This window comes from Rhinoderma darwinii, unplaced genomic scaffold (genome assembly GCF_050947455.1).
Source record: "Rhinoderma darwinii isolate aRhiDar2 unplaced genomic scaffold, aRhiDar2.hap1 Scaffold_4489, whole genome shotgun sequence".
Taxonomy (NCBI): Eukaryota; Metazoa; Chordata; class Amphibia; order Anura; family Rhinodermatidae; genus Rhinoderma; species Rhinoderma darwinii.
The window spans coordinates 1-22,809 of record NW_027463927.1 but is presented as its reverse complement, the minus strand read 5'-3'; the positions used below and the strand labels follow the sequence as shown (position 1 = coordinate 22,809).

The 22,809-nt window shown below is 46.7% G+C and overlaps 10 non-coding genes and 2 pseudogenes across 10 annotated transcripts; all 12 read left to right on the top strand.

The window, feature by feature from the left end:
• Positions 1-467: 467 nt before the first annotated feature.
• LOC142716407 (U2 spliceosomal RNA) lies at positions 468-679 on the top strand (annotated as a pseudogene).
• Positions 680-7,533: 6,854 nt separating this feature from the next.
• LOC142716403 (U2 spliceosomal RNA) lies at positions 7,534-7,708 on the top strand (annotated as a pseudogene).
• Positions 7,709-8,997: 1,289 nt separating this feature from the next.
• Positions 8,998-9,188, top strand: LOC142716385 (U2 spliceosomal RNA). The gene has a single exon (XR_012871625.1). It is a non-coding gene; the product is annotated as a U2 spliceosomal RNA (small nuclear RNA).
• A 1,289-nt stretch (positions 9,189-10,477) lies between these two features.
• On the top strand, positions 10,478-10,668 carry LOC142716384 (U2 spliceosomal RNA). Its single transcript, XR_012871624.1, has one exon. It is a non-coding gene; the product is annotated as a U2 spliceosomal RNA (small nuclear RNA).
• Positions 10,669-11,957: 1,289 nt separating this feature from the next.
• LOC142716383 (U2 spliceosomal RNA) lies at positions 11,958-12,148 on the top strand. Its single transcript, XR_012871623.1, has one exon. It is a non-coding gene; the product is annotated as a U2 spliceosomal RNA (small nuclear RNA).
• Positions 12,149-13,437: 1,289 nt separating this feature from the next.
• LOC142716382 (U2 spliceosomal RNA) lies at positions 13,438-13,628 on the top strand. The gene has a single exon (XR_012871622.1). It is a non-coding gene; the product is annotated as a U2 spliceosomal RNA (small nuclear RNA).
• Positions 13,629-14,917: 1,289 nt separating this feature from the next.
• LOC142716381 (U2 spliceosomal RNA) lies at positions 14,918-15,108 on the top strand. Its single transcript, XR_012871621.1, has one exon. It is a non-coding gene; the product is annotated as a U2 spliceosomal RNA (small nuclear RNA).
• A 1,289-nt stretch (positions 15,109-16,397) lies between these two features.
• Positions 16,398-16,588, top strand: LOC142716380 (U2 spliceosomal RNA). The gene has a single exon (XR_012871620.1). It is a non-coding gene; the product is annotated as a U2 spliceosomal RNA (small nuclear RNA).
• A 1,289-nt stretch (positions 16,589-17,877) lies between these two features.
• LOC142716379 (U2 spliceosomal RNA) lies at positions 17,878-18,068 on the top strand. Its single transcript, XR_012871619.1, has one exon. It is a non-coding gene; the product is annotated as a U2 spliceosomal RNA (small nuclear RNA).
• A 1,289-nt stretch (positions 18,069-19,357) lies between these two features.
• LOC142716377 (U2 spliceosomal RNA) lies at positions 19,358-19,548 on the top strand. The gene has a single exon (XR_012871618.1). It is a non-coding gene; the product is annotated as a U2 spliceosomal RNA (small nuclear RNA).
• Positions 19,549-20,837: 1,289 nt separating this feature from the next.
• Positions 20,838-21,028, top strand: LOC142716376 (U2 spliceosomal RNA). The gene has a single exon (XR_012871617.1). It is a non-coding gene; the product is annotated as a U2 spliceosomal RNA (small nuclear RNA).
• A 1,289-nt stretch (positions 21,029-22,317) lies between these two features.
• On the top strand, positions 22,318-22,508 carry LOC142716374 (U2 spliceosomal RNA). Its single transcript, XR_012871615.1, has one exon. It is a non-coding gene; the product is annotated as a U2 spliceosomal RNA (small nuclear RNA).
• The last annotated feature ends 301 nt before the right edge of the window (positions 22,509-22,809 follow it).

Below are 22,809 nucleotides of genomic sequence, written 5' to 3'. Positions count from 1 at the left end.
GATGATGAGGATGTGAGTCATGTGTTTTGGTCGTGTAAGCATGCAAAGGATGTTTGGAAAAAGTTGAGTGGGTTGTGCGAAGAATTGACTGGTTTGAAGAGTTTGACGTATGAAATTGTCTTGTTTGGTTTGTGTAGTTTGGGTAGTGAAAAGGATAGAGTGTTGTGGATTTTTTTGACTTGTGTGAAAGAGGTATTGTGGAATACGAGGAATTTGAATGTGTATAAAAGAGAAGTATTTGAGATGGAGGATGTGGTTAGTATGGTATTGGCTAAATTGTATTTTTATTATAAATGGGATCTAGAAAAAGGTATGGATGCGGAAGGGATATGGCGAATGTTAAAATGGAGGTATTTAGTTTGAGGAATTTTGTTTGACTTATCTTGTATTTGATGGAAAAATAAAATAATGAACCAGAGTGATGAGATTTTTTGAAAAATAGAGAGGTGGTTTGAACAACTACAGTTCTCGGTTTTATTCAAAAAAACCTGAATGGTTTAATAAGAAAAAAAAAAAAAAAAAAAAATCTGTTCTTATCAGTTTAATATCTGATACGTCCCCTATCTGGGGACCATATATTAAATGGATTTTTCGAACAGGGAGATGGAAATAGAGCTTGCTCTGTCCACTCCACGCATTGACCTGGTATTGCAGTATTTCCAGGACCGGTGCACCCTTCCCTTATGTGTTGACTAAAATCAGATTCCAAAAGTGCTATTTGTGTTTGCTATTGTTTTTGTCTTTCTGATGGGATCTCCCCTTTTAATCCCATTATTTCAACACCTGTTGGACAATGCATTTGTACAGTCATGTGTGATAATGAGCTCATTTATTAAATGCAATTAATTAATACATTGCCACCTCTTGTTGTGTGTGTGTGTGTCTTCTGTGTTTCTGTGTTTCCGGCATTTCACATTGGAACAGCTCATTCACCTTCCTTGTCTTCTCTCCGCCCTCCCTCCTAGGTAAGTTAAAGAGCTGCACCTGAGCCAGCCACTGATTGATGCAGCACCACAGTCAAATAGTGGAGTGGAGTGGAGTGGAGTAGGGGAACAGCAAACAGCCATTAAAGCAGCCAGCCGCCTACCCGCCACAATGGACCTACCTGTGTACACTAGATGGATGTGATGGAATGTACTGTCGTCCCTACATTTCAAGAAGAAGTAAGAATTGCAGTTGCAACAAACCCTTGCTTGCCTACAAAGAGAGCAGCAATTTGGATTTGTTACTATGTTACCTGGAAGAATAACAAACTGTGCAAGGATGGAGGTTGTAGGAGCAAAGAGAAGTTGTCTGTAAAGTTGGTGGATGCCTATTTTCCATTTTGCAGTCCCTTGTCTCCCTCTTGTGGCCTCCTGGAGGCAAGTAGCTGTGCAAAAAAAAGACAGCCTGGCGGCCGGCTGTTGCAGTGTTGCCCTCTCAGGCAACACTGAGTGACTGACTGAGCCGCACCGTCTTATATAAAGTTCAGACGGAACTTTGCACGTGTCATAGTGGAGCCCTCAGGATTCCAGAGCCAGCTTTCTGACATCATAATGGGGCCTGCCTCAGAGATAAAAGCCTGGGCCCAGGCAGTGTTGGTCAGTGCTGCTCAGCAGGCAGCACCGGACTGGATTGGATTAAAGCTGATACAAGGTGTGAAGGAACAAGGGGTGGCTGTGGGCATGCACTTGCTGCCGCTGCCAGTGTTTATCTGCATGGCAGGAGGGCATTTGGGCGTTGCCAGGAAGGCGTTTTTATGTAGATTCCTCCTCCTCTTTCAGCACTGCATTGTGGTGCAAGCAAAAGAAGCAAATCCTGTCTGGCTTCCTCTCCGGCCTTTATTCACCTCCCTCCCGCTTAGTAGCTGTAAATGTGTGTGAGCCTGCAGGGCCCCATGGAATTGCCTAGGAGTAGGCTGAATCAATCGCTGCAAGGGGTGAACAGCAGTATTAGGCAGGCTCGGTCAACGGCCGGCCCATTCGGGTTATCGCTTCTCGGCCTTTTGGCTAAGACCAAGTGTATTTATACAGGAGGTTTTGTCAGAAGGTGCCTGGGGTACCCGGCTACTTGGCCTGGGGGGATCGTCACAGGTTTATCGCCTTGACTTCACCCCCCTGCAGCTATTGGGTAGTCGGACTAGTCCTCAGGCAACGAGAAGGGATCACTAGGCGGACGGCTTGCGCCGGACGGCCTAGAAGGGCGAATCCTTGTCGGGACAAGCTGAAAATGCCGTTTGCGTACGGATTCGTGACTGGGGAAACCCAGTTGCGACAATCTATCCGGATTGAGGTCGAGGAGAAACATCGCCAGCGGAAGAACCTGAAGTTCATAGTAGGGGAAATCCTGCTTGGCTTCTTCGGCCTCAGACGGGAGAACATCCTGTGTCTTAATGACCAGGAAGGCCGCGGACGATATACCATCTCCTTTTGTACCGCGGCCTGCTGCGACACCATCTGTGCAGCCCTGTCTGGTGCGGACCAGACAGAAGAGCGCCTGGACGGGCTCTATTTCGCATTCCTCTACGGGGAGGAATCTATTCCACTTGTCGTGGTGATGCACAGCCCGTTTGTCCCTGCCAGGGACATTGAGATCTTTCTTGGGCGATACTGTCGAGAAATCCACTTCAGCCATGAAGTTAAAAATGCGGAAGGCTTCTGGAATGGAAAGCGGAAGTATTTTGTGAAATTCTTCCAAGACCCAAATGGCATACGAGGCTTTATACATCCGCCAGCCAACTTTGCCATTGGGAGGAACCGGGGATATCTCTTTTACCCCCAGATGCCTCGGTTCTGCTGGAACTGCCAGTCGTATGGACATACGAAAGACGCATGCAGTGAGGGTCATGTCATACGCTGTAATAAATGTGGAGGCCTTGGGCACGTGGCCTCCAAATGCAGTTCCAGCACCATGTGTAACCTGTGCGGGGAGACAGGACACATGTACAAAGAATGTCCAAAGAGAACGCAGTCATTGAGGGGTGAACCCAAACCTGGGCCACCCCGACCGGGGCCAGGGCAGCAGCCTGCAACAGGTGCGGGCACTGCTGGTAATGCCCCGGGACCCACCGAAGGGTCAGGGCCAATACCCTCCGGGCCACGTGTGGAGGGTGGTCCTAGGGATTCCAAGGGGGCCGAGCAGGGCTGTTCTAGCTCTGTAATGAAGGCCCCAAGCTCCAACCCGGAGCCGGTCGGCAAAAAGTCTCGCCGGTCCTCGATACCCACAAAAGGGGACTGGGCAGAGACGGCGGCTGGTGAAGAGCCAAATAAGGAGTCCAGACGTAGGGGCTCCTTGCGGGATACCCCAAGCACCAGCCGCCGCCGATCGGCCGGGCAGCTAGAGTCGGTCCCTCTTGTCACGCCAATAGAGGGTCGGATGCTGACGGCTTTAGATGCAGTAGGCGGAATGATAAGGAAGAAGGAAGGGACCTCACAGGCTCCTGAGCAACCCAAGACGACCAGCGATCCGGAGGAACCTGTAGCCGCACCTGAGGTAGCAGTGGCCGGAGATCGTGACGGAGATGACATCAGCCAGGAGACCGAGGTGACGTCGAGTGAGGAGGACGAGGACGAGACGACGATGGATTTATCCAGTACGGGGAAGAGGTCAAGAGAGGAGGAGGTGTCTACAATAAAGAGGAAAACGTTATGCCGCAGTTCGGACGAAAGCGAATTCAGGGGAAGGGTCGGGTCGAAACATCTGTCCGGCTCTGACCCTGTGAACATCGTGGAGTTCGCGTCCCCGGATGCGGGGCAGCCTGACTCCCAGAGTATATCGGAGTCGGGCTCCTCAGAAGTGGACACTGACTCTCCATAAACTATGCCTTGTAGTACCCTAAAATTCTCCTCACTGAATGTGAGGTCCCTAAAGAGCCCTGTTCGCAGGGCTGCTTTGTTTTCTTACCTTGAGACTATGGACTTTGATTTTTGCCTACTGCAGGAGTGTGGAATCCCTAACAGCATGGACTATATGGATCTAAAACAAGATTGGAAGCTGGGCCCTTCGGTGTGGTCTGGAGCCAATGACTGTCGTTCTACAGGTGTGGGATTACTCTGCCGTGGCCATTTTATTTCTATACAAAATGTGATTGAGATTATGCCCGGCAGAGCTGTTTTAACCCACCTGCACATTAATGGACTTTTAATTCGTATTTTAAATGTGTATGCCCCTCCTGACAAACAGGAGCGGGCAGAACTTTTTAATATTTTACCACTGTTTTGTGTTGGGTCTGCCCCCCTGCTGGTAGGGGGTGATTTTAACTGCATAAGAGAAGGAGAGTGCCGGCAGGGGGGTGATGCAAATAGGAAAGACCACACTACCTACCTGCTCAAAAATTTTATTGATGATTTTAAATTACGCGATTGCTGGAAGGATCTCTTGCCAGGAGACGCAGGCGCCACATGGTCTAATGGAAGAGTGAGCTCCAGAATCGATTTTATTTTTGCCTCCCATGATTTTACCCCTCAAAAATGCATGCTTTTAAATAACATCTTTTCAGATCATAAACTCCTAAATGTGTCTCTGGAGCTGGAGGGAGAGCAAAAAGTAAGTAAGGGCCTCTGGAGGTTGAACGCCACGCTCCTGGAGGACCCTGAAATTAAAAATGAGTTTGTGCGGACCTACCAGTGCTGGCAATTACAGAGAAAACCCCACGGGACCATGCTGCACTGGTGGGAGGGCATTAAACCAAAAATTAAATTATTTTTTATCCGAGCAGGTAGGAAGAAAGCCAGAGAAAAGAAACAGTGGTTTTATGTTCTTAATAAGCGTCTACATGTGCTTTTTAAATTGAAGGATGTTGGGTTTGATGTGGATTCTGATATTTTAAACTTAAAAGCTGAAATAAAAAAATGTCTTGATGATAAAGGTAAACAAATAATTTTTAACTCCCACGTGAAGCATCTAGAAGAAGACGAGAAGTGCTCCCGATTCTTTTTTAAAAAGGTAAACGACAAAAGAGACGCTATTTTAAACCTAGAAGGGGAGACTTCCGTGGGAGGAATGTTAAAGGCAGCTTTTAATTTTTACCAACTCCTTTTTAGTAAAAAAGCCATTGATGAATCCTTTTTAAATCATGCTCTTAACTCCCTTGATTTTAAGTTAGATACTTTGGACCAGGAGGTTTTATCCCGGGATCTTAATTTGGAGGAACTTTTATTTGTTTTTAAAAGTTTTTCAGCGGGAAAGGCCCCTGGGGAGGATGGGTTGCCTATTGAATTTTATCTAACTTTTTGGGATGTTTTAAAAGAGGATATGATTTTATTATATAAAGAGGCTTTTATTGTAGAAGAGCTGCCCCCTTCTTGGAGAAGGGGGATTGTGTCCCTAATTTTTAAAAATAAGGGTGGAAAGGACCAGCTCAAAAATTGGCGCCCGATTACGCTTTTAAATGTAGATTATAAAATTTTAGCCAAACTGATAGCGGTCCGTTTTAAACCTTTTATCAGTAAATTAATCCACCCAAATCAGGTCTGTGGGGTACCTGGTAGATCTATCACTGAGTCCCTTAATATTTTAAGAGATGTTATTTGGTATTTTAAAGATCGAGGCCAAAACCTTGCTATTTTATCCCTTGATTTTGAAAAGGCCTTTGATAGAGTGTCCCATGAGTTCCTTTTTATGGTGCTTAAAAAAATGGCGGTGCCTGATTTTATTATAAGTCGTGTTATGCTTTTATATCGGTCCTGTTTTAGTGAGATTTCTATAAATGGATTTTTAACTAGTGGTGTTCCTCTTTTATCTGGAGTCAAGCAAGGGTGCCCATTGTCTCCCCTACTATTTATTTGCGCAATGGAGCCCCTTTTAGCCATGCTCAGGAACGATAAAGTTATTAGAGGCGCCCCAATACCTGGTGGGAGGGGCAACCAAGTAAAGGTATTAAGCTACATGGATGATGTGACAATTCTGTGCCCCGATTCATCATCCATGAGGAGGGCGCTGAGGAACACCACCTTTTTCTGCGAAGCTTCTGGTTTTAAACTTAATATTGATAAATGTGAGTGTTTTAATATAGGAGGCTGGGATTCCTCCCTGACCCCAGGAGTCAGAATGCAGAAGGACCAGATTAAAATTTTAGGGATTGTTTTTAATCAGGCGAACAATGGGACCTCTAACTGGGACTCAGTGATAGCAAAAATAGAGAAGAAGGTTTTAATGTGGAATCTTAGGAGCCTCACGATGGAGGGGAAAATTTTAATCATAAAAATGGTTTTAATCCCAATAATGCTCTATGTGGCCATGGTTTTCCCTCCATCCATTTTATATATTAAAAAGCTAACACGCATTTGTTTTATGTTTCTGTGGGGCTCCAAGATGGAAAAATTAAAGCGTGATTTTATGTATAAAGGTAAAGACAATGGCGGGAGAGATGTTCCTAACCTTTTTACATTTTTTTATATCAAATATTTCTGCTTCTGTTTTAAAATGTTTAAATCCGATGGCATTTTTAGCTGCTTTTTAAAATACGCAGCGGGCATGGTTTTTAAACGTTGGGCTCGTATCTCCCTAAATTCTCCTGTGCTTCTGTGTCCCCCAAAACACTATGTGGTGCTAGAAAAGACTGTTAGGCTCCTGAGCCTCCAAGAATTGGAGCCTGACATATTGGGGGACCAGAGAAAGGTGTCGATGGCGTGCAGACACGGAGAAGAGACAGTGGCAGTGTCCAATTTCTCGCAGGCAAGGTCCAAGCAAGTGTGGCGAAATGTGTACGGGAAATATCTTGCAAATGTGCATAAGGACCTTGCCTGGGCAATCGTCCACCAGTGCCTCCCTACACGTGCATTCCAACATAGGCGAGGACTGGTGGCGAGAGCCAAGTGCCCACGAGATAGGTGCGGAAATGATGAAACAGTAATGCACTTGTTCTGGAACTGCCACTATGCACAGGAGGTATGGAGGAAAGCCGGCCTTTTACTAAAATGGATCTGTGGTCTTAAAGATTTTAAGTACGAATACGTTTTTTATGGCCTTTTTACCTGCCCATCATTCAGACAGCAGATGATCTGCTGGATGATTATTAATTGTTTTAAAAATGCCATCTGGAAGGTTAGGAACATTCTTCTTTTTAAACGTGATTTTATTGACATTACAGACTGTGTCAAGATTGCGTTAAGTGAGCTGTATGTATACTACCTCAGAGACAAAAAAAATCTAGGAGCAAAAGAAGCGGCATCCATGTGGTGTCTGTCTCTGTGGAACACGATTACCATGTAAATAATTTATGTATTTGTAATTGTGATTTTACTGCTTGTTTTATCCTGCCATTGTCAGATTTTTAAAGAAACCTTCTTCTCGTTAAAAATTTATTGCTTTTATCATTTTAATGAAATGTATTAAAAATAAACATTTTATTACTGAAGTTATTTTACAAAAAGGTTTTAATGAAATGAATTAAAAAACATTTTGTTACTGAATTTTATTAAAGAAAAATGTACAAACATATAATTTATTACAGAATTGAATTACACAAAAATTATTTTTTGAAATGTACAACAAGCATTTTATTACTGAATTTTATTTTATGAAAATGTATTCTCTGTATATATATATGTGTCAATAAAATTTTGTTGAAACCTTATCTGTTCTTATCAGTTTAATATCTGATACGTCCCCTATCTGGGGACCATATATTAAATGGATTTTTCGAACAGGGAGATGGAAATAGAGCTTGCTCTGTCCACTCCACGCATTGACCTGGTATTGCAGTATTTCCAGGACCGGTGCACCCTTCCCTTATGTGTTGACTAAAATCAGATTCCAAAAGTGCTATTTGTGTTTGCTATTGTTTTTGTCTTTCTGATGGGATCTCCCCTTTTAATCCCATTATTTCAACACCTGTTGGACAATGCATTTGTACAGTCATGTGTGATAATGAGCTCATTTATTAAATGCAATTAATTAATACATTGCCACCTCTTGTTGTGTGTGTGTGTGTCTTCTGTGTTTCTGTGTTTCCGGCATTTCACATTGGAACAGCTCATTCACCTTCCTTGTCTTCTCTCCGCCCTCCCTCCTAGGTAAGTTAAAGAGCTGCACCTGAGCCAGCCACTGATTGATGCAGCACCACAGTCAAATAGTGGAGTGGAGTGGAGTGGAGTAGGGGAACAGCAAACAGCCATTAAAGCAGCCAGCCGCCTACCCGCCACAATGGACCTACCTGTGTACACTAGATGGATGTGATGGAATGTACTGTCGTCCCTACATTTCAAGAAGAAGTAAGAATTGCAGTTGCAACAAACCCTTGCTTGCCTACAAAGAGAGCAGCAATTTGGATTTGTTACTATGTTACCTGGAAGAATAACAAACTGTGCAAGGATGGAGGTTGTAGGAGCAAAGAGAAGTTGTCTGTAAAGTTGGTGGATGCCTATTTTCCATTTTGCAGTCCCTTGTCTCCCTCTTGTGGCCTCCTGGAGGCAAGTAGCTGTGCAAAAAAAAGACAGCCTGGCGGCCGGCTGTTGCAGTGTTGCCCTCTCAGGCAACACTGAGTGACTGACTGAGCCGCACCGTCTTATATAAAGTTCAGACGGAACTTTGCACGTGTCATAGTGGAGCCCTCAGGATTCCAGAGCCAGCTTTCTGACATCATAATGGGGCCTGCCTCAGAGATAAAAGCCTGGGCCCAGGCAGTGTTGGTCAGTGCTGCTCAGCAGGCAGCACCGGACTGGATTGGATTAAAGCTGATACAAGGTGTGAAGGAACAAGGGGTGGCTGTGGGCATGCACTTGCTGCCGCTGCCAGTGTTTATCTGCATGGCAGGAGGGCATTTGGGCGTTGCCAGGAAGGCGTTTTTATGTAGATTCCTCCTCCTCTTTCAGCACTGCATTGTGGTGCAAGCAAAAGAAGCAAATCCTGTCTGGCTTCCTCTCCGGCCTTTATTCACCTCCCTCCCGCTTAGTAGCTGTAAATGTGTGTGAGCCTGCAGGGCCCCATGGAATTGCCTAGGAGTAGGCTGAATCAATCGCTGCAAGGGGTGAACAGCAGTATTAGGCAGGCTCGGTCAACGGCCGGCCCATTCGGGTTATCGCTTCTCGGCCTTTTGGCTAAGATCAAGTGTAGTATCTGTTCTTATCAGTTTAATATCTGATACGTCCCCTATCTGGGGACCATATATTAAATGGATTTTTCGAACAGGGAGATGGAAATAGAGCTTGCTCTGTCCACTCCACGCATTGACCTGGTATTGCAGTATTTCCAGGACCGGTGCACCCTTCCCTTATGTGTTGACTAAAATCAGATTCCAAAAGTGCTATTTGTGTTTGCTATTGTTTTTGTCTTTCTGATGGGATCTCCCCTTTTAATCCCATTATTTCAACACCTGTTGGACAATGCATTTGTACAGTCATGTGTGATAATGAGCTCATTTATTAAATGCAATTAATTAATACATTGCCACCTCTTGTTGTGTGTGTGTGTGTCTTCTGTGTTTCTGTGTTTCCGGCATTTCACATTGGAACAGCTCATTCACCTTCCTTGTCTTCTCTCCGCCCTCCCTCCTAGGTAAGTTAAAGAGCTGCACCTGAGCCAGCCACTGATTGATGCAGCACCACAGTCAAATAGTGGAGTGGAGTGGAGTGGAGTAGGGGAACAGCAAACAGCCATTAAAGCAGCCAGCCGCCTACCCGCCACAATGGACCTACCTGTGTACACTAGATGGATGTGATGGAATGTACTGTCGTCCCTACATTTCAAGAAGAAGTAAGAATTGCAGTTGCAACAAACCCTTGCTTGCCTACAAAGAGAGCAGCAATTTGGATTTGTTACTATGTTACCTGGAAGAATAACAAACTGTGCAAGGATGGAGGTTGTAGGAGCAAAGAGAAGTTGTCTGTAAAGTTGGTGGATGCCTATTTTCCATTTTGCAGTCCCTTGTCTCCCTCTTGTGGCCTCCTGGAGGCAAGTAGCTGTGCAAAAAAAAGACAGCCTGGCGGCCGGCTGTTGCAGTGTTGCCCTCTCAGGCAACACTGAGTGACTGACTGAGCCGCACCGTCTTATATAAAGTTCAGACGGAACTTTGCACGTGTCATAGTGGAGCCCTCAGGATTCCAGAGCCAGCTTTCTGACATCATAATGGGGCCTGCCTCAGAGATAAAAGCCTGGGCCCAGGCAGTGTTGGTCAGTGCTGCTCAGCAGGCAGCACCGGACTGGATTGGATTAAAGCTGATACAAGGTGTGAAGGAACAAGGGGTGGCTGTGGGCATGCACTTGCTGCCGCTGCCAGTGTTTATCTGCATGGCAGGAGGGCATTTGGGCGTTGCCAGGAAGGCGTTTTTATGTAGATTCCTCCTCCTCTTTCAGCACTGCATTGTGGTGCAAGCAAAAGAAGCAAATCCTGTCTGGCTTCCTCTCCGGCCTTTATTCACCTCCCTCCCGCTTAGTAGCTGTAAATGTGTGTGAGCCTGCAGGGCCCCATGGAATTGCCTAGGAGTAGGCTGAATCAATCGCTGCAAGGGGTGAACAGCAGTATTAGGCAGGCTCGGTCAACGGCCGGCCCATTCGGGTTATCGCTTCTCGGCCTTTTGGCTAAGATCAAGTGTAGTATCTGTTCTTATCAGTTTAATATCTGATACGTCCCCTATCTGGGGACCATATATTAAATGGATTTTTCGAACAGGGAGATGGAAATAGAGCTTGCTCTGTCCACTCCACGCATTGACCTGGTATTGCAGTATTTCCAGGACCGGTGCACCCTTCCCTTATGTGTTGACTAAAATCAGATTCCAAAAGTGCTATTTGTGTTTGCTATTGTTTTTGTCTTTCTGATGGGATCTCCCCTTTTAATCCCATTATTTCAACACCTGTTGGACAATGCATTTGTACAGTCATGTGTGATAATGAGCTCATTTATTAAATGCAATTAATTAATACATTGCCACCTCTTGTTGTGTGTGTGTGTGTCTTCTGTGTTTCTGTGTTTCCGGCATTTCACATTGGAACAGCTCATTCACCTTCCTTGTCTTCTCTCCGCCCTCCCTCCTAGGTAAGTTAAAGAGCTGCACCTGAGCCAGCCACTGATTGATGCAGCACCACAGTCAAATAGTGGAGTGGAGTGGAGTGGAGTAGGGGAACAGCAAACAGCCATTAAAGCAGCCAGCCGCCTACCCGCCACAATGGACCTACCTGTGTACACTAGATGGATGTGATGGAATGTACTGTCGTCCCTACATTTCAAGAAGAAGTAAGAATTGCAGTTGCAACAAACCCTTGCTTGCCTACAAAGAGAGCAGCAATTTGGATTTGTTACTATGTTACCTGGAAGAATAACAAACTGTGCAAGGATGGAGGTTGTAGGAGCAAAGAGAAGTTGTCTGTAAAGTTGGTGGATGCCTATTTTCCATTTTGCAGTCCCTTGTCTCCCTCTTGTGGCCTCCTGGAGGCAAGTAGCTGTGCAAAAAAAAGACAGCCTGGCGGCCGGCTGTTGCAGTGTTGCCCTCTCAGGCAACACTGAGTGACTGACTGAGCCGCACCGTCTTATATAAAGTTCAGACGGAACTTTGCACGTGTCATAGTGGAGCCCTCAGGATTCCAGAGCCAGCTTTCTGACATCATAATGGGGCCTGCCTCAGAGATAAAAGCCTGGGCCCAGGCAGTGTTGGTCAGTGCTGCTCAGCAGGCAGCACCGGACTGGATTGGATTAAAGCTGATACAAGGTGTGAAGGAACAAGGGGTGGCTGTGGGCATGCACTTGCTGCCGCTGCCAGTGTTTATCTGCATGGCAGGAGGGCATTTGGGCGTTGCCAGGAAGGCGTTTTTATGTAGATTCCTCCTCCTCTTTCAGCACTGCATTGTGGTGCAAGCAAAAGAAGCAAATCCTGTCTGGCTTCCTCTCCGGCCTTTATTCACCTCCCTCCCGCTTAGTAGCTGTAAATGTGTGTGAGCCTGCAGGGCCCCATGGAATTGCCTAGGAGTAGGCTGAATCAATCGCTGCAAGGGGTGAACAGCAGTATTAGGCAGGCTCGGTCAACGGCCGGCCCATTCGGGTTATCGCTTCTCGGCCTTTTGGCTAAGATCAAGTGTAGTATCTGTTCTTATCAGTTTAATATCTGATACGTCCCCTATCTGGGGACCATATATTAAATGGATTTTTCGAACAGGGAGATGGAAATAGAGCTTGCTCTGTCCACTCCACGCATTGACCTGGTATTGCAGTATTTCCAGGACCGGTGCACCCTTCCCTTATGTGTTGACTAAAATCAGATTCCAAAAGTGCTATTTGTGTTTGCTATTGTTTTTGTCTTTCTGATGGGATCTCCCCTTTTAATCCCATTATTTCAACACCTGTTGGACAATGCATTTGTACAGTCATGTGTGATAATGAGCTCATTTATTAAATGCAATTAATTAATACATTGCCACCTCTTGTTGTGTGTGTGTGTGTCTTCTGTGTTTCTGTGTTTCCGGCATTTCACATTGGAACAGCTCATTCACCTTCCTTGTCTTCTCTCCGCCCTCCCTCCTAGGTAAGTTAAAGAGCTGCACCTGAGCCAGCCACTGATTGATGCAGCACCACAGTCAAATAGTGGAGTGGAGTGGAGTGGAGTAGGGGAACAGCAAACAGCCATTAAAGCAGCCAGCCGCCTACCCGCCACAATGGACCTACCTGTGTACACTAGATGGATGTGATGGAATGTACTGTCGTCCCTACATTTCAAGAAGAAGTAAGAATTGCAGTTGCAACAAACCCTTGCTTGCCTACAAAGAGAGCAGCAATTTGGATTTGTTACTATGTTACCTGGAAGAATAACAAACTGTGCAAGGATGGAGGTTGTAGGAGCAAAGAGAAGTTGTCTGTAAAGTTGGTGGATGCCTATTTTCCATTTTGCAGTCCCTTGTCTCCCTCTTGTGGCCTCCTGGAGGCAAGTAGCTGTGCAAAAAAAAGACAGCCTGGCGGCCGGCTGTTGCAGTGTTGCCCTCTCAGGCAACACTGAGTGACTGACTGAGCCGCACCGTCTTATATAAAGTTCAGACGGAACTTTGCACGTGTCATAGTGGAGCCCTCAGGATTCCAGAGCCAGCTTTCTGACATCATAATGGGGCCTGCCTCAGAGATAAAAGCCTGGGCCCAGGCAGTGTTGGTCAGTGCTGCTCAGCAGGCAGCACCGGACTGGATTGGATTAAAGCTGATACAAGGTGTGAAGGAACAAGGGGTGGCTGTGGGCATGCACTTGCTGCCGCTGCCAGTGTTTATCTGCATGGCAGGAGGGCATTTGGGCGTTGCCAGGAAGGCGTTTTTATGTAGATTCCTCCTCCTCTTTCAGCACTGCATTGTGGTGCAAGCAAAAGAAGCAAATCCTGTCTGGCTTCCTCTCCGGCCTTTATTCACCTCCCTCCCGCTTAGTAGCTGTAAATGTGTGTGAGCCTGCAGGGCCCCATGGAATTGCCTAGGAGTAGGCTGAATCAATCGCTGCAAGGGGTGAACAGCAGTATTAGGCAGGCTCGGTCAACGGCCGGCCCATTCGGGTTATCGCTTCTCGGCCTTTTGGCTAAGATCAAGTGTAGTATCTGTTCTTATCAGTTTAATATCTGATACGTCCCCTATCTGGGGACCATATATTAAATGGATTTTTCGAACAGGGAGATGGAAATAGAGCTTGCTCTGTCCACTCCACGCATTGACCTGGTATTGCAGTATTTCCAGGACCGGTGCACCCTTCCCTTATGTGTTGACTAAAATCAGATTCCAAAAGTGCTATTTGTGTTTGCTATTGTTTTTGTCTTTCTGATGGGATCTCCCCTTTTAATCCCATTATTTCAACACCTGTTGGACAATGCATTTGTACAGTCATGTGTGATAATGAGCTCATTTATTAAATGCAATTAATTAATACATTGCCACCTCTTGTTGTGTGTGTGTGTGTCTTCTGTGTTTCTGTGTTTCCGGCATTTCACATTGGAACAGCTCATTCACCTTCCTTGTCTTCTCTCCGCCCTCCCTCCTAGGTAAGTTAAAGAGCTGCACCTGAGCCAGCCACTGATTGATGCAGCACCACAGTCAAATAGTGGAGTGGAGTGGAGTGGAGTAGGGGAACAGCAAACAGCCATTAAAGCAGCCAGCCGCCTACCCGCCACAATGGACCTACCTGTGTACACTAGATGGATGTGATGGAATGTACTGTCGTCCCTACATTTCAAGAAGAAGTAAGAATTGCAGTTGCAACAAACCCTTGCTTGCCTACAAAGAGAGCAGCAATTTGGATTTGTTACTATGTTACCTGGAAGAATAACAAACTGTGCAAGGATGGAGGTTGTAGGAGCAAAGAGAAGTTGTCTGTAAAGTTGGTGGATGCCTATTTTCCATTTTGCAGTCCCTTGTCTCCCTCTTGTGGCCTCCTGGAGGCAAGTAGCTGTGCAAAAAAAAGACAGCCTGGCGGCCGGCTGTTGCAGTGTTGCCCTCTCAGGCAACACTGAGTGACTGACTGAGCCGCACCGTCTTATATAAAGTTCAGACGGAACTTTGCACGTGTCATAGTGGAGCCCTCAGGATTCCAGAGCCAGCTTTCTGACATCATAATGGGGCCTGCCTCAGAGATAAAAGCCTGGGCCCAGGCAGTGTTGGTCAGTGCTGCTCAGCAGGCAGCACCGGACTGGATTGGATTAAAGCTGATACAAGGTGTGAAGGAACAAGGGGTGGCTGTGGGCATGCACTTGCTGCCGCTGCCAGTGTTTATCTGCATGGCAGGAGGGCATTTGGGCGTTGCCAGGAAGGCGTTTTTATGTAGATTCCTCCTCCTCTTTCAGCACTGCATTGTGGTGCAAGCAAAAGAAGCAAATCCTGTCTGGCTTCCTCTCCGGCCTTTATTCACCTCCCTCCCGCTTAGTAGCTGTAAATGTGTGTGAGCCTGCAGGGCCCCATGGAATTGCCTAGGAGTAGGCTGAATCAATCGCTGCAAGGGGTGAACAGCAGTATTAGGCAGGCTCGGTCAACGGCCGGCCCATTCGGGTTATCGCTTCTCGGCCTTTTGGCTAAGATCAAGTGTAGTATCTGTTCTTATCAGTTTAATATCTGATACGTCCCCTATCTGGGGACCATATATTAAATGGATTTTTCGAACAGGGAGATGGAAATAGAGCTTGCTCTGTCCACTCCACGCATTGACCTGGTATTGCAGTATTTCCAGGACCGGTGCACCCTTCCCTTATGTGTTGACTAAAATCAGATTCCAAAAGTGCTATTTGTGTTTGCTATTGTTTTTGTCTTTCTGATGGGATCTCCCCTTTTAATCCCATTATTTCAACACCTGTTGGACAATGCATTTGTACAGTCATGTGTGATAATGAGCTCATTTATTAAATGCAATTAATTAATACATTGCCACCTCTTGTTGTGTGTGTGTGTGTCTTCTGTGTTTCTGTGTTTCCGGCATTTCACATTGGAACAGCTCATTCACCTTCCTTGTCTTCTCTCCGCCCTCCCTCCTAGGTAAGTTAAAGAGCTGCACCTGAGCCAGCCACTGATTGATGCAGCACCACAGTCAAATAGTGGAGTGGAGTGGAGTGGAGTAGGGGAACAGCAAACAGCCATTAAAGCAGCCAGCCGCCTACCCGCCACAATGGACCTACCTGTGTACACTAGATGGATGTGATGGAATGTACTGTCGTCCCTACATTTCAAGAAGAAGTAAGAATTGCAGTTGCAACAAACCCTTGCTTGCCTACAAAGAGAGCAGCAATTTGGATTTGTTACTATGTTACCTGGAAGAATAACAAACTGTGCAAGGATGGAGGTTGTAGGAGCAAAGAGAAGTTGTCTGTAAAGTTGGTGGATGCCTATTTTCCATTTTGCAGTCCCTTGTCTCCCTCTTGTGGCCTCCTGGAGGCAAGTAGCTGTGCAAAAAAAAGACAGCCTGGCGGCCGGCTGTTGCAGTGTTGCCCTCTCAGGCAACACTGAGTGACTGACTGAGCCGCACCGTCTTATATAAAGTTCAGACGGAACTTTGCACGTGTCATAGTGGAGCCCTCAGGATTCCAGAGCCAGCTTTCTGACATCATAATGGGGCCTGCCTCAGAGATAAAAGCCTGGGCCCAGGCAGTGTTGGTCAGTGCTGCTCAGCAGGCAGCACCGGACTGGATTGGATTAAAGCTGATACAAGGTGTGAAGGAACAAGGGGTGGCTGTGGGCATGCACTTGCTGCCGCTGCCAGTGTTTATCTGCATGGCAGGAGGGCATTTGGGCGTTGCCAGGAAGGCGTTTTTATGTAGATTCCTCCTCCTCTTTCAGCACTGCATTGTGGTGCAAGCAAAAGAAGCAAATCCTGTCTGGCTTCCTCTCCGGCCTTTATTCACCTCCCTCCCGCTTAGTAGCTGTAAATGTGTGTGAGCCTGCAGGGCCCCATGGAATTGCCTAGGAGTAGGCTGAATCAATCGCTGCAAGGGGTGAACAGCAGTATTAGGCAGGCTCGGTCAACGGCCGGCCCATTCGGGTTATCGCTTCTCGGCCTTTTGGCTAAGATCAAGTGTAGTATCTGTTCTTATCAGTTTAATATCTGATACGTCCCCTATCTGGGGACCATATATTAAATGGATTTTTCGAACAGGGAGATGGAAATAGAGCTTGCTCTGTCCACTCCACGCATTGACCTGGTATTGCAGTATTTCCAGGACCGGTGCACCCTTCCCTTATGTGTTGACTAAAATCAGATTCCAAAAGTGCTATTTGTGTTTGCTATTGTTTTTGTCTTTCTGATGGGATCTCCCCTTTTAATCCCATTATTTCAACACCTGTTGGACAATGCATTTGTACAGTCATGTGTGATAATGAGCTCATTTATTAAATGCAATTAATTAATACATTGCCACCTCTTGTTGTGTGTGTGTGTGTCTTCTGTGTTTCTGTGTTTCCGGCATTTCACATTGGAACAGCTCATTCACCTTCCTTGTCTTCTCTCCGCCCTCCCTCCTAGGTAAGTTAAAGAGCTGCACCTGAGCCAGCCACTGATTGATGCAGCACCACAGTCAAATAGTGGAGTGGAGTGGAGTGGAGTAGGGGAACAGCAAACAGCCATTAAAGCAGCCAGCCGCCTACCCGCCACAATGGACCTACCTGTGTACACTAGATGGATGTGATGGAATGTACTGTCGTCCCTACATTTCAAGAAGAAGTAAGAATTGCAGTTGCAACAAACCCTTGCTTGCCTACAAAGAGAGCAGCAATTTGGATTTGTTACTATGTTACCTGGAAGAATAACAAACTGTGCAAGGATGGAGGTTGTAGGAGCAAAGAGAAGTTGTCTGTAAAGTTGGTGGATGCCTATTTTCCATTTTGCAGTCCCTTGTCTCCCTCTTGTGGCCTCCTGGAGGCAAGTAGCTGTGCAAAAAAAAGACAGCCTGGCGGCCGGCTGTTGCAGTGTTGCCCTCTCAGGCAACACTGAGTGACTGACTGAGCCGCACCGTCTTATATAAAGTTCAGACGGAACTTTGCACGTGTCATAGTGGAGCCCTCAGGATTCCAGAGCCAGCTTTCTGACATCATAATGGGGCCTGCCTCAGAGATAAAAGCCTGGGCCCAGGCAGTGTTGGTCAGTGCTGCTCAGCAGGCAGCACCGGACTGGATTGGATTAAAGCTGATACAAGGTGTGAAGGAACAAGGGGTGGCTGTGGGCATGCACTTGCTGCCGCTGCCAGTGTTTATCTGCATGGCAGGAGGGCATTTGGGCGTTGCCAGGAAGGCGTTTTTATGTAGATTCCTCCTCCTCTTTCAGCACTGCATTGTGGTGCAAGCAAAAGAAGCAAATCCTGTCTGGCTTCCTCTCCGGCCTTTATTCACCTCCCTCCCGCTTAGTAGCTGTAAATGTGTGTGAGCCTGCAGGGCCCCATGGAATTGCCTAGGAGTAGGCTGAATCAATCGCTGCAAGGGGTGAACAGCAGTATTAGGCAGGCTCGGTCAACGGCCGGCCCATTCGGGTTATCGCTTCTCGGCCTTTTGGCTAAGATCAAGTGTAGTATCTGTTCTTATCAGTTTAATATCTGATACGTCCCCTATCTGGGGACCATATATTAAATGGATTTTTCGAACAGGGAGATGGAAATAGAGCTTGCTCTGTCCACTCCACGCATTGACCTGGTATTGCAGTATTTCCAGGACCGGTGCACCCTTCCCTTATGTGTTGACTAAAATCAGATTCCAAAAGTGCTATTTGTGTTTGCTATTGTTTTTGTCTTTCTGATGGGATCTCCCCTTTTAATCCCATTATTTCAACACCTGTTGGACAATGCATTTGTACAGTCATGTGTGATAATGAGCTCATTTATTAAATGCAATTAATTAATACATTGCCACCTCTTGTTGTGTGTGTGTGTGTCTTCTGTGTTTCTGTGTTTCCGGCATTTCACATTGGAACAGCTCATTCACCTTCCTTGTCTTCTCTCCGCCCTCCCTCCTAGGTAAGTTAAAGAGCTGCACCTGAGCCAGCCACTGATTGATGCAGCACCACAGTCAAATAGTGGAGTGGAGTGGAGTGGAGTAGGGGAACAGCAAACAGCCATTAAAGCAGCCAGCCGCCTACCCGCCACAATGGACCTACCTGTGTACACTAGATGGATGTGATGGAATGTACTGTCGTCCCTACATTTCAAGAAGAAGTAAGAATTGCAGTTGCAACAAACCCTTGCTTGCCTACAAAGAGAGCAGCAATTTGGATTTGTTACTATGTTACCTGGAAGAATAACAAACTGTGCAAGGATGGAGGTTGTAGGAGCAAAGAGAAGTTGTCTGTAAAGTTGGTGGATGCCTATTTTCCATTTTGCAGTCCCTTGTCTCCCTCTTGTGGCCTCCTGGAGGCAAGTAGCTGTGCAAAAAAAAGACAGCCTGGCGGCCGGCTGTTGCAGTGTTGCCCTCTCAGGCAACACTGAGTGACTGACTGAGCCGCACCGTCTTATATAAAGTTCAGACGGAACTTTGCACGTGTCATAGTGGAGCCCTCAGGATTCCAGAGCCAGCTTTCTGACATCATAATGGGGCCTGCCTCAGAGATAAAAGCCTGGGCCCAGGCAGTGTTGGTCAGTGCTGCTCAGCAGGCAGCACCGGACTGGATTGGATTAAAGCTGATACAAGGTGTGAAGGAACAAGGGGTGGCTGTGGGCATGCACTTGCTGCCGCTGCCAGTGTTTATCTGCATGGCAGGAGGGCATTTGGGCGTTGCCAGGAAGGCGTTTTTATGTAGATTCCTCCTCCTCTTTCAGCACTGCATTGTGGTGCAAGCAAAAGAAGCAAATCCTGTCTGGCTTCCTCTCCGGCCTTTATTCACCTCCCTCCCGCTTAGTAGCTGTAAATGTGTGTGAGCCTGCAGGGCCCCATGGAATTGCCTAGGAGTAGGCTGAATCAATCGCTGCAAGGGGTGAACAGCAGTATTAGGCAGGCTCGGTCAACGGCCGGCCCATTCGGGTTATCGCTTCTCGGCCTTTTGGCTAAGATCAAGTGTAGTATCTGTTCTTATCAGTTTAATATCTGATACGTCCCCTATCTGGGGACCATATATTAAATGGATTTTTCGAACAGGGAGATGGAAATAGAGCTTGCTCTGTCCACTCCACGCATTGACCTGGTATTGCAGTATTTCCAGGACCGGTGCACCCTTCCCTTATGTGTTGACTAAAATCAGATTCCAAAAGTGCTATTTGTGTTTGCTATTGTTTTTGTCTTTCTGATGGGATCTCCCCTTTTAATCCCATTATTTCAACACCTGTTGGACAATGCATTTGTACAGTCATGTGTGATAATGAGCTCATTTATTAAATGCAATTAATTAATACATTGCCACCTCTTGTTGTGTGTGTGTGTGTCTTCTGTGTTTCTGTGTTTCCGGCATTTCACATTGGAACAGCTCATTCACCTTCCTTGTCTTCTCTCCGCCCTCCCTCCTAGGTAAGTTAAAGAGCTGCACCTGAGCCAGCCACTGATTGATGCAGCACCACAGTCAAATAGTGGAGTGGAGTGGAGTGGAGTAGGGGAACAGCAAACAGCCATTAAAGCAGCCAGCCGCCTACCCGCCACAATGGACCTACCTGTGTACACTAGATGGATGTGATGGAATGTACTGTCGTCCCTACATTTCAAGAAGAAGTAAGAATTGCAGTTGCAACAAACCCTTGCTTGCCTACAAAGAGAGCAGCAATTTGGATTTGTTACTATGTTACCTGGAAGAATAACAAACTGTGCAAGGATGGAGGTTGTAGGAGCAAAGAGAAGTTGTCTGTAAAGTTGGTGGATGCCTATTTTCCATTTTGCAGTCCCTTGTCTCCCTCTTGTGGCCTCCTGGAGGCAAGTAGCTGTGCAAAAAAAAGACAGCCTGGCGGCCGGCTGTTGCAGTGTTGCCCTCTCAGGCAACACTGAGTGACTGACTGAGCCGCACCGTCTTATATAAAGTTCAGACGGAACTTTGCACGTGTCATAGTGGAGCCCTCAGGATTCCAGAGCCAGCTTTCTGACATCATAATGGGGCCTGCCTCAGAGATAAAAGCCTGGGCCCAGGCAGTGTTGGTCAGTGCTGCTCAGCAGGCAGCACCGGACTGGATTGGATTAAAGCTGATACAAGGTGTGAAGGAACAAGGGGTGGCTGTGGGCATGCACTTGCTGCCGCTGCCAGTGTTTATCTGCATGGCAGGAGGGCATTTGGGCGTTGCCAGGAAGGCGTTTTTATGTAGATTCCTCCTCCTCTTTCAGCACTGCATTGTGGTGCAAGCAAAAGAAGCAAATCCTGTCTGGCTTCCTCTCCGGCCTTTATTCACCTCCCTCCCGCTTAGTAGCTGTAAATGTGTGTGAGCCTGCAGGGCCCCATGGAATTGCCTAGGAGTAGGCTGAATCAATCGCTGCAAGGGGTGAACAGCAGTATTAGGCAGGCTCGGTCAACGGCCGGCCCATTCGGGTTATCGCTTCTCGGCCTTTTGGCTAAGATCAAGTGTAGTATCTGTTCTTATCAGTTTAATATCTGATACGTCCCCTATCTGGGGACCATATATTAAATGGATTTTTCGAACAGGGAGATGGAAATAGAGCTTGCTCTGTCCACTCCACGCATTGACCTGGTATTGCAGTATTTCCAGGACCGGTGCACCCTTCCCTTATGTGTTGACTAAAATCAGATTCCAAAAGTGCTATTTGTGTTTGCTATTGTTTTTGTCTTTCTGATGGGATCTCCCCTTTTAATCCCATTATTTCAACACCTGTTGGACAATGCATTTGTACAGTCATGTGTGATAATGAGCTCATTTATTAAATGCAATTAATTAATACATTGCCACCTCTTGTTGTGTGTGTGTGTGTCTTCTGTGTTTCTGTGTTTCCGGCATTTCACATTGGAACAGCTCATTCACCTTCCTTGTCTTCTCTCCGCCCTCCCTCCTAGGTAAGTTAAAGAGCTGCACCTGAGCCAGCCACTGATTGATGCAGCACCACAGTCAAATAGTGGAGTGGAGTGGAGTGGAGTAGGGGAACAGCAAACAGCCATTAAAGCAGCCAGCCGCCTACCCGCCACAATGGACCTACCTGTGTACACTAGATGGATGTGATGGAATGTACTGTCGTCCCTACATTTCAAGAAGAAGTAAGAATTGCAGTTGCAACAAACCCTTGCTTGCCTACAAAGAGAGCAGCAATTTGGATTTGTTACTATGTTACCTGGAAGAATAACAAACTGTGCAAGGATGGAGGTTGTAGGAGCAAAGAGAAGTTGTCTGTAAAGTTGGTGGATGCCTATTTTCCATTTTGCAGTCCCTTGTCTCCCTCTTGTGGCCTCCTGGAGGCAAGTAGCTGTGCAAAAAAAAGACAGCCTGGCGGCCGGCTGTTGCAGTGTTGCCCTCTCAGGCAACACTGAGTGACTGACTGAGCCGCACCGTCTTATATAAAGTTCAGACGGAACTTTGCACGTGTCATAGTGGAGCCCTCAGGATTCCAGAGCCAGCTTTCTGACATCATAATGGGGCCTGCCTCAGAGATAAAAGCCTGGGCCCAGGCAGTGTTGGTCAGTGCTGCTCAGCAGGCAGCACCGGACTGGATTGGATTAAAGCTGATACAAGGTGTGAAGGAACAAGGGGTGGCTGTGGGCATGCACTTGCTGCCGCTGCCAGTGTTTATCTGCATGGCAGGAGGGCATTTGGGCGTTGCCAGGAAGGCGTTTTTATGTAGATTCCTCCTCCTCTTTCAGCACTGCATTGTGGTGCAAGCAAAAGAAGCAAATCCTGTCTGGCTTCCTCTCCGGCCTTTATTCACCTCCCTCCCGCTTAGTAGCTGTAAATGTGTGTGAGCCTGCAGGGCCCCATGGAATTGCCTAGGAGTAGGCTGAATCAATCGCTGCAAGGGGTGAACAGCAGTATTAGGCAGGCTCGGTCAACGGCCGGCCCATTCGGGTTATCGCTTCTCGGCCTTTTGGCTAAGATCAAGTGTAGTATCTGTTCTTATCAGTTTAATATCTGATACGTCCCCTATCTGGGGACCATATATTAAATGGATTTTTCGAACAGGGAGATGGAAATAGAGCTTGCTCTGTCCACTCCACGCATTGACCTGGTATTGCAGTATTTCCAGGACCGGTGCACCCTTCCCTTATGTGTTGACTAAAATCAGATTCCAAAAGTGCTATTTGTGTTTGCTATTGTTTTTGTCTTTCTGATGGGATCTCCCCTTTTAATCCCATTATTTCAACACCTGTTGGACAATGCATTTGTACAGTCATGTGTGATAATGAGCTCATTTATTAAATGCAATTAATTAATACATTGCCACCTCTTGTTGTGTGTGTGTGTGTCTTCTGTGTTTCTGTGTTTCCGGCATTTCACATTGGAACAGCTCATTCACCTTCCTTGTCTTCTCTCCGCCCTCCCTCCTAGGTAAGTTAAAGAGCT